The sequence below is a fragment of the Manis pentadactyla genome, chromosome 2 (assembly GCF_030020395.1).
Source record: "Manis pentadactyla isolate mManPen7 chromosome 2, mManPen7.hap1, whole genome shotgun sequence".
NCBI classification, from domain to species: domain Eukaryota; kingdom Metazoa; phylum Chordata; class Mammalia; order Pholidota; family Manidae; genus Manis; species Manis pentadactyla.
In genome coordinates, this window is record NC_080020.1 from 167688732 (window position 1) to 167706346 (window position 17615).

General features: G+C 38.6%; 1 protein-coding gene across 5 annotated transcripts in view; it reads right to left on the reverse strand.

Annotated features, from left to right (window-relative positions):
- The window catches only part of CTNNA2 (catenin alpha 2), a 1127693-nt gene that overhangs the window by 1215 nt on the left and 1108863 nt on the right, over positions 1-17615 (reverse strand). The window lies entirely within an intron of this gene.

The window sequence follows — 17615 nt, forward strand, 5'->3', positions numbered from 1 at the left end:
GTCACAGGACATATGCACAAGATGGTGAAGCAATTTCACAGTTAAAACAGTGTGCTTGTGCAAGTATATAGTATCACCAAAAAAAGCAAATTATTATATAATGTAATATTGGACTGCTATAATGTAGTAATTGGACTGCCACAAAGCAGTCACCTATCCTCTATCCTTAATACCAAGGTAAGAAGGAAAAAGGATGCTCTGTGATGCCTCTCTTTCTAAAATCTCAATACCTCGAAATATAAAGCCCTCTGTTAACATGTAAGAATTCCAAAGTAACAAAAGTTTTCCAAAGTGGAACATCTGATGTTATTACTTTAGGCTGCTTAGTAATGGTGACAATTACTCAAATATTTTAAAAAGCATTTGGCAGGCACTGTAGAATAAAAAGACATACAGGGTTACGTCTAAATTCTGTGCCCACCCTCAGCCCCCGCCCCAAGTAGAAGTATCTATAGACCATTTCTCTTCATCCTGAGCTGAGGATATAATGGCATATTAGATACCAGCACTCCAAGCTAGACCTATGTATTTGCCACCTATGATACCAGCAGTAGGCAGAGAACATGCCCATGGTGTGCTGGCTTTTACTTAGGTGTTGAATATCTGTTTATTCCTATATCTTTAATATACCCCTGATAAAAAATAATAATTATGTCAGGCTCTTATAGGTCAGAGAATATCCAGTAAGATCCCCATTTCCATGTGTTTCAGAGCTTCGTATTTCCTCGTTTAACTCACACCCACCCTGTGAAGTAGGTATTACTGTCATTTCATTTAACAAGAAGAGAGCTGGTGCAGGAGGAGGTCCAGAAACATCCACAGGTTTACACAGCTTAAGTAATGAGACCCTTAAAGAGCATACTGTACTGCCACCCAGTTAGGACGGATATCTTTTAAAACGTTATGACAAATCACAATGTAGGGCAGAGTATGTTTAGAAGCTCATCCCCAGACTTTCAGTTCAAGGGATTTTTTTGGGTCACTTCTTTTTTGATTTAACCAATTAGTGTGGTAAATGCCATGTGATGTCTGTTTCATTCCCTTCCTCACTTCCTGGACCACAGATGCTAGAAATGGTCAAAAGTACATTTCTGACATCCTTTTAGCCAGGATTCTACATGGGACCTAATGAGGAAAGAAGCACCAGCTGGACTGGAAATATTACTCTAGCCTGAGGGATACGTGAGCATTGTTGGTTCATCAAACATCTTGTAATACCAACTAAGGAAACAAATCCATTACAGTTAAATGAGGGACATAAGGATGTTCCTAAGTAATGTTGTTCCCAGTTGCTGAGATTGTTTACTGTACAACCTTATTGGTGGGCTATAGGTGCTTTAGCAAAGGGGTGTTAGGCATGTGTCCTCCTGAATGTGAGGTGATTCGCAAAGTGTATAAGCTGACGGACCCCAAACACTTTGGCTAGCCTGTGATGTGAGTGGCACTCATTTTAGCCTCGTCCTTTCTGGTGACCAAATATCACATCCCAAGCAGTGACTGGGCACATCAGAAGTTATTCCAAGGCCTCTGTGATGCTCTTGCTCACTCTCTATGCTGTATCCTTTATTAAAGCTAAGTAAATATTCCACTAGTTTTTTAAAAAATCCATAACAAAAGGGTTCACTTCCTCTATCACCAGAAAAGCCCACAAAGTTAGATTGTTAGTGAAAAACGTGGAAGATGTTTTCTGTGTATAATTTCTATGTATAAAATCGTAATACCATAAAATTGAGGTTTCACCATTAAAAAAAAATAATAAAGGTCAGTATTACATTGACCTAACAATAATAGAGATTTATGGGTTAGATGATTCAGCAAGTATATAATTGCATTTTGAGTTAAATCAACCAGATTAACTACTTCACCACTTCTAGTACACTGTATGAGGAACACATATACCAAAGTCACAGCTAAACCCACAAGTTTCTAAGGCCAGCTAAGGAAAAGTAAATTCTAGATTATTCACATTAATAAAAGAGAAGGCCAAGCATGGATTAGCACGGTGATTCTCAAAGCACTGTCTCTGAACCAGCTCTTTCAGTATCACCCAGGGACCTGTTAGAAATGCGGTTTCTCAAGCCAGCCCCAAACTTTTTGAATCAAAAATTTGCAGTCCAGAGGATTCTGATGCAGGCCAAAGCTTGAGAACCACTGGATTAATGAAACTCAGGGACTACCTGAAGGCTTATTTTATCCAGTGATTTTTTTATCCAGTGATTTCAGGACTCCCACTATGCACAAGTTTGGTAACTTGTGTTACCTGACTGAATTTTACTTTTCTTTCTTTGCTGTTATACCCCCAATAAAAGTGTGAATAATGAAGGAAAATGATAAGACAGCAAAATGTTGGGGCAATTAGGCAATCAGTCATGGTTCATGGTTTCTTTAGGAGTTTGATACTATACCCTTTGGCCAACTGACAGTTCCCTGTAAGTCTGTCAGGTTTCAAAAATGAATAACATTCACAAAGTTAGTTAATTCTATTGCGTCCTCTGGGTAAAATGATATTATATCAGGGACAGTTCTGTTGATGTGCTTCAGGGAAGGAGAATTAGTAGAAGTAGAAGAATAAGACAAGATATGTCTGTTGTATTATTAAGTTGAGTGGATCTGAAGAGAGGGACTACAAGTAATTTGGAGATTTTTACCACATATTCCATTTTCAGATAGATGGTGTCTAATTCTGCAGTAAAAATACGATAGCCTGTCTCTTCTTCACAACCCCTTTGCTCTCCCAGCCTGAGGCAGGAACCCTGTGAACAAACCTAACACATTGGTTGAAAGTGAGACAGCTTTGAAGTATAGAAAAAACCCAGTGATTTTATTCGAGTCACCCGGAAGGGCAGATTTGAATTTGTGGCAAGGGTAAAGCAAGGAGGTAAAGGGCCTGGTCAGCTAAACCTGAACAAATATATTCCCGGACAATAAGCCCAAACTACAATTATTATGAAATTGGACTTTTTCTTAAAGTGAAATTTCCAAAGGATAAATTTGGTCATTTTTCTTATACCCATTTTAGCAGCACAATCAGAATTTATTTCAAAATGGCTTACTTTATGCTCGTCCAGAATAGCACTGGGACCTGGTTTCCGAATGGGTATGTTTTGTTAAAAATCACTTTACATTGAAACTATGGGGCAAGAATTTTTTTTTTAATACAGGCTTAGGAAAACATTGCTTATTTAACATAAGTGCATTCTATTTTGTGATTTATACTGCGACTACATTTTCAAATTAGATATGTAAATAGATGTGTCATTATCTAATGAAAACATTAATGAAGCACTCACTAGGTCTTGGCATTGCTTTAGCGCTTGTAATGGATGTGCATGGCTTAAATTTAAAAAATCCTCGAAGGAGGAGGTATCATTATCCCCATTTTACAGGTGAGGAAAGCGAAGCTTAGGTAATGTAACTTGCGCCTGCAGTAACTGGCAAACGAGGGACAGGAACCAGCTCTCTCTCTCAAGCCCACCATCTGAACCACCACACTGCCCTACTTTTCTGAAGCATCAGTTAATCTCTGGAGTCTAATTTTTCAGTGGCTACCTTCATTCCAAATGTATGTGTTTCAGTTAACTCTGTCTGGGTGGAAGCTTCTCCTTTAAAACTGGACTAAGTCTGGTGAGAGCCTCCATCTCACCTGGTCTGATTCTTAGTCCCGTCCTCGGACCCTACATTCTTCCTATCTAGATGTCCTGGCCTTGGGTGTGCTCAGCCCTTCTCCGTCCTTTTACCTACCTTCCTGCATAGGCTTCATGCTCATGACAGCAGCACCTGGAGTCTGATCCCTGCAGATTTCCTATGTACGCATTCAGTTTCTCTGAAGCACATTCACTACACAGCTGTAACAACTGGGCGCACCCTGGGAGGGGCTCAGCTCTCATGAGTGCCCTCAGCCTTTATCAGGCTTGGTCTTGGAAGCTTCAGAGGACCACTCCTCAAGCTGGCCAGCATATACACTGACTGGACTCTCCAGCCCAGAGAGATTGCTACCTTTTCATTAGTACTGTATTGTGTCCCATTCAGTTCCTGTATCTAGTCTAAGAGAATCAGCTAATTTTTGGTTAACTTAAAAAACAAGAGCCTGCTTTCAGCAAATGTGACTGTGAGCTGGTCTCTGGCTATCGCTCTCTGAGTTTCTTCACGCTCCTTCAATCTCACAACAACCCCCGAGACAGTTAATGCTGCTATGCTCAGCTGGGACTTAGAGGGGTCCCCCTTCACACTGGAGGCAAGTAGCAAGCCAAGATTTGAGCCCAGGCAGCCTAACTCCAGACCCGACATGCTAACCATTGTCTGATCTGCTTCCCAGTGCCACGCATGGCAGATGAATCCACAGTCCAGAAATCTATGAAGCTGTGCCAGACTAATTTCCCCTATTCGGTGTCATAGGTGTCTGCTGTCCCTACCACAGAAATCAGGTTTCTCTTAATTCTGTCACTATGTTTTAAAATAGCAAATTACTATTTTAAAAAGGCAACAGATGTTTCCTCACATCTTGTTCTGTTGCAGTCTATGAAAAGCAAATAAGGGCTAGAAGCTGTTTTACAGCCATTTCTACAGGGTTTTTCTGGCTCTTTTTCTGCCTCTATTCCCATTCTTTTCCTCTTTAAATCCACTCAACTTCTGATAGATTTCTCTTTGCCTATACTACCCTCATTCTGTATTTTGAAGGGAAAGAAATTCTAAAGGGAAGACTTTCTGGAGTTGATTCTTCCATTAATCGATATTTGTGCTGTCTTACTCCTCACATCAAAGATGAAGATTGTTGGGAGAAGTGCCTAAAATGGCTCTTACAATTTACATGATCATCTGAAGGTTTCTGAAACCCTATGTCATACGTTTCATGCCATTTCATCAACTCAGCATCTACCTTGGAAGAGACACTCAGTTGCAATAATGATAGCATTTGACACAGTGACTTTGCCCTCACAAATGAATAGGCAGCTACGTTTCTTGAAATGCTGAATTCTTGTTTGCTCTCTGCCCTTCAGTGTTATCCCTCCATCTTTCTACCTACACATTTATTCATCCAAGAATTTCTTCAGGCATTGTGTGTCTATTTTGTGCCAACCTCCATGCTTAAATGTTGGATCTACAAGCATAGACATATAAACAAAAAGGTTTAGTGCTGAAGGAACAGGGAGAATAAGGAACAGGGAGACTAGGGGATCTACCTTGAGTCAGCTTGGAATAGAGTGGGATAAGAAAGTGCACAGAAGGCATGAGCTCTAAACTCACTTCAGCGGATGAAATAGGAGGTTGCTGGTGCTTGATGGTTGAGTGATGGACAATTCTCAAATTCCTAGCTTGAACAGTCGGGTGCATACTAGTGCTCTTAACCCAGATGACAGAAATAAGAGGGAAATCGAGGTCTCTGGGTTACATGTAGGTAGAGTTATCAGAGGGACAGTTGAAATTATGGGACTGAAATTTAGGGAGCTAGATGTAAGAAACTACATGTTTTCGTTGTCTTCTTAGTTGTTTTATGAACAGTGTTCTACATATTATCAGCATATAATCTGTCAATTTCTGACTTCTTCCCTTCATGTTCCATACTTAGTGTTACTACAAAGAGAGATGATAGAATGCTGAATGAATTATTAAATTCATATTCTTTCCTCAGGTGAAAAAGTCCAATAAATCTAAAAGTTTTCTCAGCATTTTACTTCAAAATCAATATTCTTTTAATAATCTAAGGCATAACATCATCAAGAAATATGTCAAGTATTCCCTTGACAGCCAAGGATACTTTCTGTTACGTAATTAGTAATCCTTCACCCTTGATAATAAGGGTGAACTTCCTGCAGTCAACCATCAATAAGACAAATGCAGTTTAGATTTAACAGCTGCCTGAAAAGAAAAAAATGCAACACACGGACCATAGCGCTGTAAAAAGTGCAAAGTAATGTAAAAGGTGGAGGGAAATGCATTGGGTTACCTACGTATGACAGTAAACATCTTAGGATCGTGACCTGTGAGGGATGGTCATACAAGAGAATTAGGATTTGATTGTGTTCTACTTTAATCCCTTTAAAATATAGATATAGAGCTACAACCTACGAATGAATGTTTTCCAGATAGCTGATTATCTGTTACCAAAAAATACAGAACCATAAATGGCAGGTCATGGAAATTCCAAGTACAAAGCAATCTGCTCTTGGGCTAAAATAATGCAAATGTCATGGGACTACTGGCTTTTCATTTGAAGGTGATTTTGAAATGTAAAAACTGAGACACTTGCTTGGTTACCCCAAAAAGCTCAGAAGTGCTTGAGGGAAACCAGTCCCATGTAGGCCTGATTTATCTTTGTTTTCTCAAGTGAGAGATGATAGCAGTAATGATTTTGAGAATGCTAAAATGCTTCTGCAAAATGGGTAGAGCCCATTTTAGCCAATAACAAGATCTTTCAGTAGGCATGACTTAGTGTGTAACACATAAGAAGTATTTTAAGGGGGCTGTGCCAAATATGCCCAGGCCTGGGGTAGTGTTTGTGGGGAAGTGGTTTTGATTAGAGAAGTGACAATAAATTGAAAGTGAACGCCTTGAGACAACTAGAATCTTTCCAGTGCAGCTGGTCATTTACATATATTTAAACAGTTATCACCTCCCCCAAAAGGAGTCACAAATTGCTTGCAGGAAAAGAGAAAAGCAAAAAAGTATTGGCTGTAAGTTAGCTTTGCTGTTAATGAATGGGAGGTTAGAAACCCACAGCATTCGAGCCTATTATCCACCAAGAACATTTCATGTTTAAAAAAACCCATGAGTCTTTGAAGAGATCTCCTTAGAAACTGTGATACATTTCAGATACCTTGAAATATCTGTCTACTTTTGTTTCAGGGTCTGTAACGCTTTTTAAAAACCCTAACAAGTCCAGGGTAATAAATAACGCAAACAAAGCCGTGGTGGAAAGGTTCAGCCTAATAGCATCTTTCCACACTTCATGGATGTTTATATGCTTGCAAAAAAAAGGACAGTTCCTTTGTGCCAAGTCCTCATTTCAGTGTTCTAGGCCACTCACTCTTCCTCATCAACTTAGCAAGGCTGGGTTCCTTCTTGTTAGCAAGTGGTGGACATTTGTTAAGACAGTGAGTTCCCATTCACTCCTGTGGGGGCTGTGCCAGGTATTATTAATCAATAATGGCAGCCTTTGTTCCTTCAGAATCTGCTGAGTGGCCTGGGAAAGGAAACTTTACCTGCGTCCTCCAAGAGGTCCCATTTTGACAGATGTGTCAAAAGCATCTTGTTATAGTTTATAACAATTTCATCATCTGCTGTATTTCTATATTTAACTCGACTACTTTTGTTTGTGTTAGTACCAATCAGGCCACTGACATGTTTTTGTCTAAATGATGCTGCACTTTCTGTCTTTTGTTCCCCTAGCTAATTTTTAGGGACAAATTGTGCGCTTTGTACTGACACTGTAGTATGAGTTGCTAATTAATGAAATCATTAAACAGAAGACATAAGTATTATCAGAAGTGCAAAGTGCTCTGGAGATTATTTTAAATCAGGTGATAAAAGCTGAATATATTAGCAAGTATGGTGTCTGAAGAAAAATGACTATCAGAGGTATGCTGCAATTATTGCCAAAAAAGGGGGAAAAACTGCATTAATGTCTTAATATTAGAACATGTACTGATCCTTCATAACTGATAGCTAAAATACTCAAATAAATCCTGAAGTATTGGCTTAATCCCATAGGTATTCCCATTTGATTATGGGATCTTGAAAAGCAAATGTTTTATGACTTTAAGTAGTAGATCAATCAAGAAAAGGAAGAGAGGTTTGTTTTTTCTGCAGGGCTTTCCTGAATGATGGCAGGGGGTAGCTGGTGCTCTAGCAACACTGAAGGCCAGTTGTCAGGAAATCTGTACGTAATGGCTCATGAGCATGCTGGCAAAGGTCTGAGCGGAGAAGCCCTACAAGCTCAGACTAAGAAAAATAAATCTTCACAGTGTTGCAGAGAAATTTACCAATTGGCTTGCAGGTAACTTTCTCAACGGGACATATTTGTATCTTTGTTTTTAATTCATTTAGGTAGGTAGTAGTGCTTCATAGGCAGCCAGTCCGCTGATTAACTGTCTTCATTTGCATTTTTTCAATTATAGGTAAGTAAACCTTGGGGACTCCATGAAGGCTTAATTACAGTCAACAAATTTCCTAAATATGGCTTAGAGCCATTTTTTCCTCACCATTAAAGGCAGAGCGGTTTTTGCTCAACCCAAAACAAGGCATTCTTGCTAGCCTTGGAGTCCCTGGGAGAACTCGGAATGTTGAGAGGGATGGGCCCTTAGAAATACAGACGGTCTCTGTTCACCTAGGAGTCCCTACCTCTTTTTTCCACATTTTTTCCTTCTTTCTCTTCTTCAGGACCTTCTGGCCCAGAGGCAGCCTCTGGGTTTTTCCCATGTAACAACAGAACAAGTCCTAATGGGTTTGTAGGCACCCACCATAATTGGAAGATAATCCTGGGTAAACAGACAATCTTTACGTCACATAAATATGCCACACATTGTTCATCTCTGATCATGAACATCAGCATGTGTTTACCAAAGGGCTCAAGTTCATCTTTCAGGAGTCAGCTAGATTTCTTCCTCCCTAAGCAGTATCATGACTCAGAGACAGATCCAAGACAAACCACTGTTCTAAGAGAAATAAGTCATAAAATAGATGAAAGAGCCACTACACTACTGGACCCCATACTATCGGAAGTGCCTAATTTGTACAAACATGGTATCTGCTGATAAGTGAAGGAAAGCTATTAAACATCTTACAAAATGGCTCCTAGGCTGCAGAAGAGTGGACAACAGGTTTGGGTGCTGGTTGGTAGAGGACTGTGCTTGGAAAGGGAGCATAATCTGAGGGCCCTGGGTTATTCATTTCTACCCTTTTCCCTCTCTTCATATTCAAGCACTAGGAATTGTATCATATAGTATTATTAATATGTTGCAGAAAAACTATCAGGCAGCCATGCCCCGCTCCTTATCAGGTGTGCGGAAGAAGCCTCTGTTGCTACCTAAGTCCTGGATAAAGAGAGGGGAAAATAGACCCCTTGGTCAGGGAACGTCCACTGTCTTCCAGGTCCTGTGCAGTCCATGCTCTCCCTGTTGCTCACTCTCTACCCCTCCTCCTGTTAGAACGAAGGAAACCTTGGGATATGGACTCAAAGCCCAAGTCCAGATCCTGGTTGGAATAATCACTGGCTATGTGATCCTGGGAGACATACTTAACCTATCTCAAAATCTTTAAAGTAAAAATGAAAAAGCCTTTTCTAGGTTTATTAAGCAAGCTAAGTGCCTGGCCCTTAATAAATCTTAAGCTTTTATTATTGCTGTGCCCCACCTTTCCATAAATCCCCAATTTGAGTCCAAAAAAGTTCTTTTCAAAACTCTATTTCTAGCCCCTTCCCCCAAACCCATTATTTTGGACTCTTTCTAACCCTCTTATTGAAGTTACCACCACCTCAATGCCTGAATATTACAGATCTTTTGGTGCTTTTCTCTTCCCCTTGGGAACTTCCCTGGGCCTTTATCCCTAACACGTTAGAGCTGTGTCTTTCCTAGCACTACTGGATTCTTTAGATGGAGGGACCACAATTCAGTGCAAAGGAGGCAGGTCCAAGACGGCAGCACAGGAAGCGTCTGGAGTCCAGCTCCTCCCATGTACACACGGAATCTACACTTACACAGAGGGAAATGGAGGCCAGAGGGAACACCTTCTGCACAACAAGGGGTAAAAAGACCACATAAAACATGTTGGGAGAAATGGAGACATGGTAACAGAAGATACCCCACCCCCAGTGTGAGGTATCAGAGCACAAACTCTCCTGCCCTGGGGCACAGACAAAAAGCCACCGGCATTTGGGGGGGTTCAGACCCAACCACCAAATGTTATGGGATCTAGAGGAACTGTCTCTGGAACGGAGGTAGCTGGTGAGTGCCATTGTTCATGTTCCCCCCACACACTGACTGTGCAGACGGTAGCAGCTCCAGACATGACGGAGGTGGCCTCCCAGCCCCCTCCAAACAATGTCAGAGATTCAGCAGATCTCCAAGGTGGGACAGAGCAATGGACACATGGATTCACCCTGTCTGCACCCCTTCCAACACCAGCGACCCTGCCAGTAATGGCCCTGGCTGGCAACCACACAGGAGAACCCTGGTCCACTATCAGCCAGTCCAAAGCCCCAGGCACATGTAGTCTACCAAGGGGACATTCTTACACAAAGCCAACCCCTTTGAAGAGGTAGCCCTTTTGACTGATTCACAGAATCAAGCACAGAAAGTAAAAAATAAACTAAAATAAAAAAACAAATGAAATGGGAGTTAACCAATCTAGAGTTAAAAGCAATGGTTATAAAGAAGCTCACTGGACTTGAGGGAAGTATGGATGAGCTCACAGAGGAGTTCAACAAACAAAAGGGAAAAAAAGAACCAGTCAGAGACACGAGAGGGAATCAACATCTGACTAGAGGAAGCAGAAGAGCAAATTAGCAACTTGGAAGATGAACAGCAAAAATCAAAAGAAATGAGGCTAGATTAAAGGAGTTCTGTGACAACATCAAACATCCTAATATTAGTATTATAGGAGTCTCAGAAGGAGTAGATCACTTAGAGAAATCTAAGGAAGGAAACAGACATCCAGAAAGCACAGAGAGCCTCAAATAAGATGAACTTAAGCAGGGCCCCCACACCAAGACATATAATAATTAAAATGACAAAGAATCTTAAAACAGAGAAAAACAATGTGTTACCCACCAGGGAAACACCATGAAGCTTTCAGCTCATGAACCTCTACAGGCAAGAAGTGAGTGGCATGATATATTTAGAGAACAACACTACCCAGCAAGGTTATCATTCAGGATTGGCGAGAGGAAGAGCTTCTTAGAGAAACACAGGTTAAAGGAGTTTACTGCCACTAATCCAGCTTTATAAGAAATGCTAATGGGACTTTTTTAGGAGGGAAAGTAAAGGCCATAACTAGAAGCAAGAAACTTATGAAGAGGCAAATTTTCACAGGTAAAAGCAAATGTAGTAGGCCAATAACAACTATTTCTAAAAACTAGTTAAGGTAATCACTAAATAAAAGGTGTTAAAACATAGAGGAAAAGGAATTAAAATGAAGTGATATCAGAATTAGAATGCATTAGAACTTAAGCAACTATTAACTTAATATAGACTGCTAAAAATATGTAAATATATACATAAAAATTACATGGTAACCAAAAACCTATAATAGATATACAAAAAAATAAAAATAATCCAAACATAACGCTAAAAAACATCATCACACACAAGGGAAGACATTAAGAAAAGCAACAAAACTACCAGAAAAAGTGTAATATAATGGCAATAAGAACATTTAAATGTAAATGGAAAAAATGTCCCAGTAAAAAGACATAGGGTGACTGAGTGGGTAAAAAGTCCCATCTATATGCTGTCTCAAGAGACTCACTTCTGATCTAAAGAAACACATAGACTGAAACTGCAGGGATGTAAAAAGACCTGAAAAAACAGCTGTAGTACCAGTTCTTATATCAGACTAAATTGTTTTAATGTCTCAGACTGTAAAAATAATGATTAAGGACTCAGTCCAGGAAGAGGATATAACAATCATAAATATCTGTGAACCCAACAGAGGAATGCTAAATACATAGAGCAAATATTAACAGACATGAAGGGAGAAACTTTGACAACCCACTTACATCAATGGATAGATCACCCAAGACAGAAAATCAATGAGGAAACAGTGGCTTTACATGATATATTAGACCAAGTGGACCTAATATATACAGAACATCATATCCCCAAACAGAAGAATACACATTCTTCTTAAGTACAGATGGAATATTCTCCAAGATAGATCACACATTAGACCACCAAACAAGTCAATGAATTTAAGACTGAAATCATACCAAACATCTTTTCTGACTACAACAGCATGAAACCAGAAATCAATTACAGGAAAAAAACTGGAAAAACACAAACATATGGAGGTTAAACGGCATGCTACTAAAATTTCAGTGGGCCAACAAAGACAAAAAAAAAAAATCTTGGAGAGTAATACAGTGCAAAATCTTTGGGATACAGCAAAAGCAGTTATAAGAGGGAAGTTTGTAGCATTATAGACCTACCTCAAGAAACAAGAAACAAGAACAATCTTAGTCTAACTCTACATCTAAAGAAACTAGAAAAAAAAGAACAAAGCCCAAAATTAGAACAAGGAAGGAAGGAAATAAATGAGAAAAAAAAATTACAAAGGATCAATGATACCAAGAGCTGGTTCTTTGAAAAGATAAACAAAATTGATAAAACTTTAGCTAGAATCCTTAAGAAAAAATGAGAGAACTCAAAATCGGAAACAAGTTACAACTGATACCACAGAAATATAATTATAAGAGATTACTATTAAAAATTATATGTCAGCAAATTTTGTAACCTAGTAGTAGATCTCTATAAATTCCTATAAACATGCAATCTCCCAAGACTGAACCAGGGAGAAACCTAAAATCTGAACAGACCAATTACTACTAATAAAATGAAACAGTAATCAAAAAACTCCCAACAAACAAAAGTCCAGGACCAGATGGTTTCACTGAATTCTACCAAATATAAAAGATGAGCTAATTCTTATCTTTAAGTATTCCAAAAAACAGGAGAGGAGGGAATACTTTCAAACTCATTTTGTGAGGCCGGCATCACACTTATACCAAAACCAGACAAAGACACTACAAAAAAACCTGCAGATTAGTATCCCTGATACATGCAAAAATCCTCAACAAAATATTAGCAAACCAGATTCAAAAAATGTATCAAAAGGCTCATCCATCACAACCAAGTGTGATTTATTCCAGGGATATAAGGATAATGCAGTATCTGAAAATAAATCAATGTTATACACCACATTAACAAAAGGATCAAAACTATATGGATATCTCATTGATGCTGAAAAAGCATTTGACAAAATTCAGCCTTCATTCATGATAAAAATGCAACAAAATAGGTATAGACGGTAGTACAGGCCATTTTTGACAAATCCACAGCTGACCTACTCAATGGTAAAAAGCTAAAAGCTTTTCCTCAAAGATCAGGAACAAGACAAGGATGCCCATTGTCACCACTTTGATTCAACATAGCAATGAATGGCCTAACCATAGCAATCAAGCAAGAAAAAGAAATAGAAGGCATCCAAATTGGTAAGAAAAGTAAAATTGTTAGTTTGCATCCATGATACTATATAAAGAAAACCCTAGAGACTCTACGAAAAACTACCAGAATTAGTAAATCCAATAAGGTTGCAGAATACAAAATCAATATACAGAACTCTATGGCATTTCTAGAGAAATTTGCAACAACATAGATGGACCTAGAGGGTATTATGCTAAGGAAATTAGGTAAATGGCAGGCAAATTCCATATGATTTCACTTACATGTGGAATCAAAAAAAAAAACGCAAAATAAAATAGTCATAAACACAGAGAACAAACTGATAGTTATCATAGAGTAGGAGGTTAAAGGGATGGGTGAAATAGTTAAAGGGAAAAAAAATCGAGGATGTTTAATATCTTTATGTGGACAATGGTTACATGATTGTATACACATATCAAAATTCATCAAGCTGTGTACTAAGATTTGTGTATTTTATTATATGTACCAAAATATTTTTAAAAAACAAAGTATGACACTCTAGGGGTTTGAGGAAAACAATTTAGACTGGGAAAGTGATGTTTAAAGAATTTGAGAGGCATCAAGAGAAAAAGTATTAAATATTTTTCACTTATAGGACCTAAAACTCCCCCCCCCCAAAATGCAGATTCTTTTGGTTAAGATATTATTTCTAGTTATTTCTTATTAAAAAGCAAATGACATTACCTGGAAAGTGTGACACCTTAATTCATTCAACTGTTAGACCATCGGAACCTGAAAGCCCCAGCTACCTTAAAAATGGAGCTCCTTCCAGCCTCGGAGGGCTGATCAGACACTGTAGATCAGCCTTCCAAGTCCTGTGCTTCATTAGCAGCAAAGAACAATTGGGTTCCCTAGACTCATTTCCTAGAGTCTTAAATCTATTTTTTCACAAACTGGGCTAGGTTTAATCTTCAGCCCATTGGACCCAGCACCTGCTATCTCTTAGACTGGTGCATCTCATCATCTAAATCCATCAACAGTTTCATATTGTTAAGTCTGCATATTTTTAGGGGTATAGTATTTAAAATTCTCATCTGCCAGTTTCCAGAACAGGAACATACCAACCTTGGGCATACTGTGCTCACATTTATTAACCAACTCAGTTAGTAATGGGCAAGTTATGAGAATAGACCGTATAATGAAAAAAGTTCCTAGATGATTAAATCTGAAGGAGGACATACTTGGGCTATGGCCTGGAAAGGCTGGAAGACAGTGAGATATAGGACAGATGCAAAACAAACATACACACAATGGGCAAGCTTAAGATGAGCCATATTTTGCATGCTTCAAGTCTGTCCCAGAACCAATAAAACAAGGATAGTTGGTATCTGTCAAACTTGCTGCATTTTAACTTTATTGATACTTTTAGCAGGCATTCCTAGTCAGTATCAGTCCTTTGTTCTACTGGTTCTAGACATGGTCTCAAAATTGCTCTCACAAAATAGCTCAGTCAATCACTAGCAATTGATGAGAGTTAGCAATAAAGATAAAACCCATTTACCATACCCAGTATGGGCCTTCTAACTCCCACCCACAAAGGATATTTTTTTAAAGTGTTATATTAATACCACTTCTCTCTCATTATAATTTTCTAACATAATTCATAAAGAATATATCTCAAATATAATGCATAAAACTGAAGTGAAATGTGAGACACATCTGTAACTATATAAAATAATTCACTACATAACCCAAAATTTTAACTCTTCTTTCATTATAGAAATGAGAATTACGACAAGAAGAAATGGATATCATTATTCAAGGGCTCACAAGAGGTCTTCAATATAATGCATTGTTTGAAACCAGTAATTTTAATTAAATGTTTTAAATTTGAGCAGTTGATCCATGGCTTTTTAAATTGAGCATGTTTTTCTTCCTACTTTGAACCATGACTTTGAGTAGACATAGAATACCCTCCAAATATCTTTTTGTTTCTTCCTTGTCACTGCTTTTCCAATTGTAAGATATAAACCCACGACCACTTTTATCATAGTGTACATTGTGACGGTTTCAGGCAGAGGTTTCTTATCTTTAGTTCATAAGACAACACAGTGAGTTGTAAGGATTTAATTTTTAACTTTCACAAAGAAAAGCTCTTGATATGTAGAGAATGATGGAAGTTTCCATTGGCTTTTCTTATTAGTTCATCCCAACATTCCAGAGAGGGCAAGAGCTTTATGATTAACTCCACCTCTCCCCAAAACCTGTTTCTAGGTGTTTTTAGTCTTCTAAGTCTCAGTTATTAGCAACACAATTCTTCCAATTATTTATGCTAAAATCCCAGAATCTCATGTTACCCCTAGTTTTCTATGACCAAGCACCCAGTCCACTATTTTTTGAAACGATGCCCCAACAGCATCTTTGATATATATGCATTACTGGCTTCTTACCAGCTTCTCCACCACTGTAGCCAAGCCATTGGAATCTCTTCCTGGATTGTTGCATTAGCTCCCCCGCTAACTCGTTTCCTTGCTTCCCACCCTTTAAACCATAAACAGGAGTCAGAATGGTTCTGCTAAATGAACTCAATGTCATTCTTCTTCCTTGTGGTTCCCCATCTCAGTCTGAATAAAATCCACAGCTATCAGAGTGGTCTTCAAAGTAGTAGAGTCTGGTCCCCAATTGTTCTGATTTTTCCCTTGTTTACTCTGCTCCTAAATACTTCTTCATTAGTGACTGCTGAGACAGACCAGTCATGCCCACACTTGACAGCCTTTATGCTCATTTCCTGTGCCTAGAATGCTCTTTCCTCTGATAGCTGCAAGGCTTGGTCCCTCACCTCCATCAGGTCTTTAATCAAATATCAGCATCTTAGTGACCATTTCCCTTTTCAAACTGTAACTTCACTCACACTCTTACCTGCTCAACTTGCTATCCGTTTCCCCAGTTTTAGTATTTTTTTCACATACACATCAACATCATACAAATATTTCCCTTTTTGGTTTAGCCCCCCGACTAATCCCCGCTAAATCCCAAACACCTAACACAGTGTCTAACATCTGATTTGCCCATCAATATTTGCCAAATGTTATTGAATACTTGCAACATTATGAATGAGGAAATAAGAGATGACAAAGCTTGTCCAATAACACAAAGCTAGGACACAAAGTCCAGCACCTCACTCTTCATGACTTCCACCTGTTCATTCTCCCATGGAAGAGTATCCAAAGACACGATGGCGGCAGGAGAGTGGAATTTAGAGAAATAACAGAGCAAGTATACTTTAGCCAAACTGCACTTCAAATTTTACAACCTCTTCTTCCTGTGCTCTCACTGGTACCACTTCAGGATAATCCTTTGCTCAGAAAACATGCGCAATTTAATTCTTTGTGTTTGTTGCTTTCTGTGTATAAAATGCTGAGCTTTCTTTAAGGAACATTTCATTAAAAATACCAGCATCTGTGAGGCACTGAGCTGTGTTTGCCAGGTGCCATGCCAGTACCTTAATAAATTTGACCTCTAATCTTCAAAAAATGTTTAAGTCAGATACCATCACCCCTCCTTTACATATGAGGAAACAAACAGAGAAACGTTAACTTTTTTGTAAACTTGGGTTCCCAAAATTATGTATCTGGTAGAACTGGGCTGCAATTCACATGACAAAAGATGTGCAGGCATCCTTGACCAGAGAAATCCACCAAAGGGTTCTGCTCTGCACTGCCTGTTCCTGGTTAGTGGTGATTTATCTGGAGCTAAGCATGAGCTATGGTGTGTTTTAACTGCTCACAAGTGTAGCATAAGGAGGTGAATATTCTTAAGGCACAAAGGAAAGAGTCATACCAACTTCTAATCTTGCAATCATGATTCACAAGAGATACAAACTAGATAAGTAGCATGGACATCATCCTCTACTCGCTTATTTTCTTGTCAGCAACTAAAAAAGTCATCTACATGTTCAAAGAAAACTTGATTAAACACAACTTCTAAATCTCCTTCTCTCTAGCCACCACATATTCCACTGCTATTTATCCAAAATTAGGAAAAAAATTTATTCCAAATTTCTACAACATAGCTTTTTACTCTACCATAAAGTGGACTGTATCAGATTGGCTGATAGAGTTTTTAAGGAAACTATCTATATTAGTTGTTATCGTTATCTACACCACCTGACACATACTATTTCTTGTATTTCTTCTTCAGCTACTAGTCAAGGGGAGCAAAGTCCTTACATTGTGCAAGCATAAGACTGCCCATTAGAAAAACTGGCTCTAGTCTTGGCTGTGAAAGTTTGGTACTCTGGTAACCTCTCTGATCTTCTATTTCTTCAACTGTAAAATATCAATTAATATAAATATACTTTTACCAGTTATTGAGGTCCAAATGAGAAAGTAAATTTCAAACATTTTAAAACTTTTACCTAAGTATGTCACTATGAAAGACTATTACATAACTTCTGGTTACCTTTGTGGAGCCCTTTTAAAA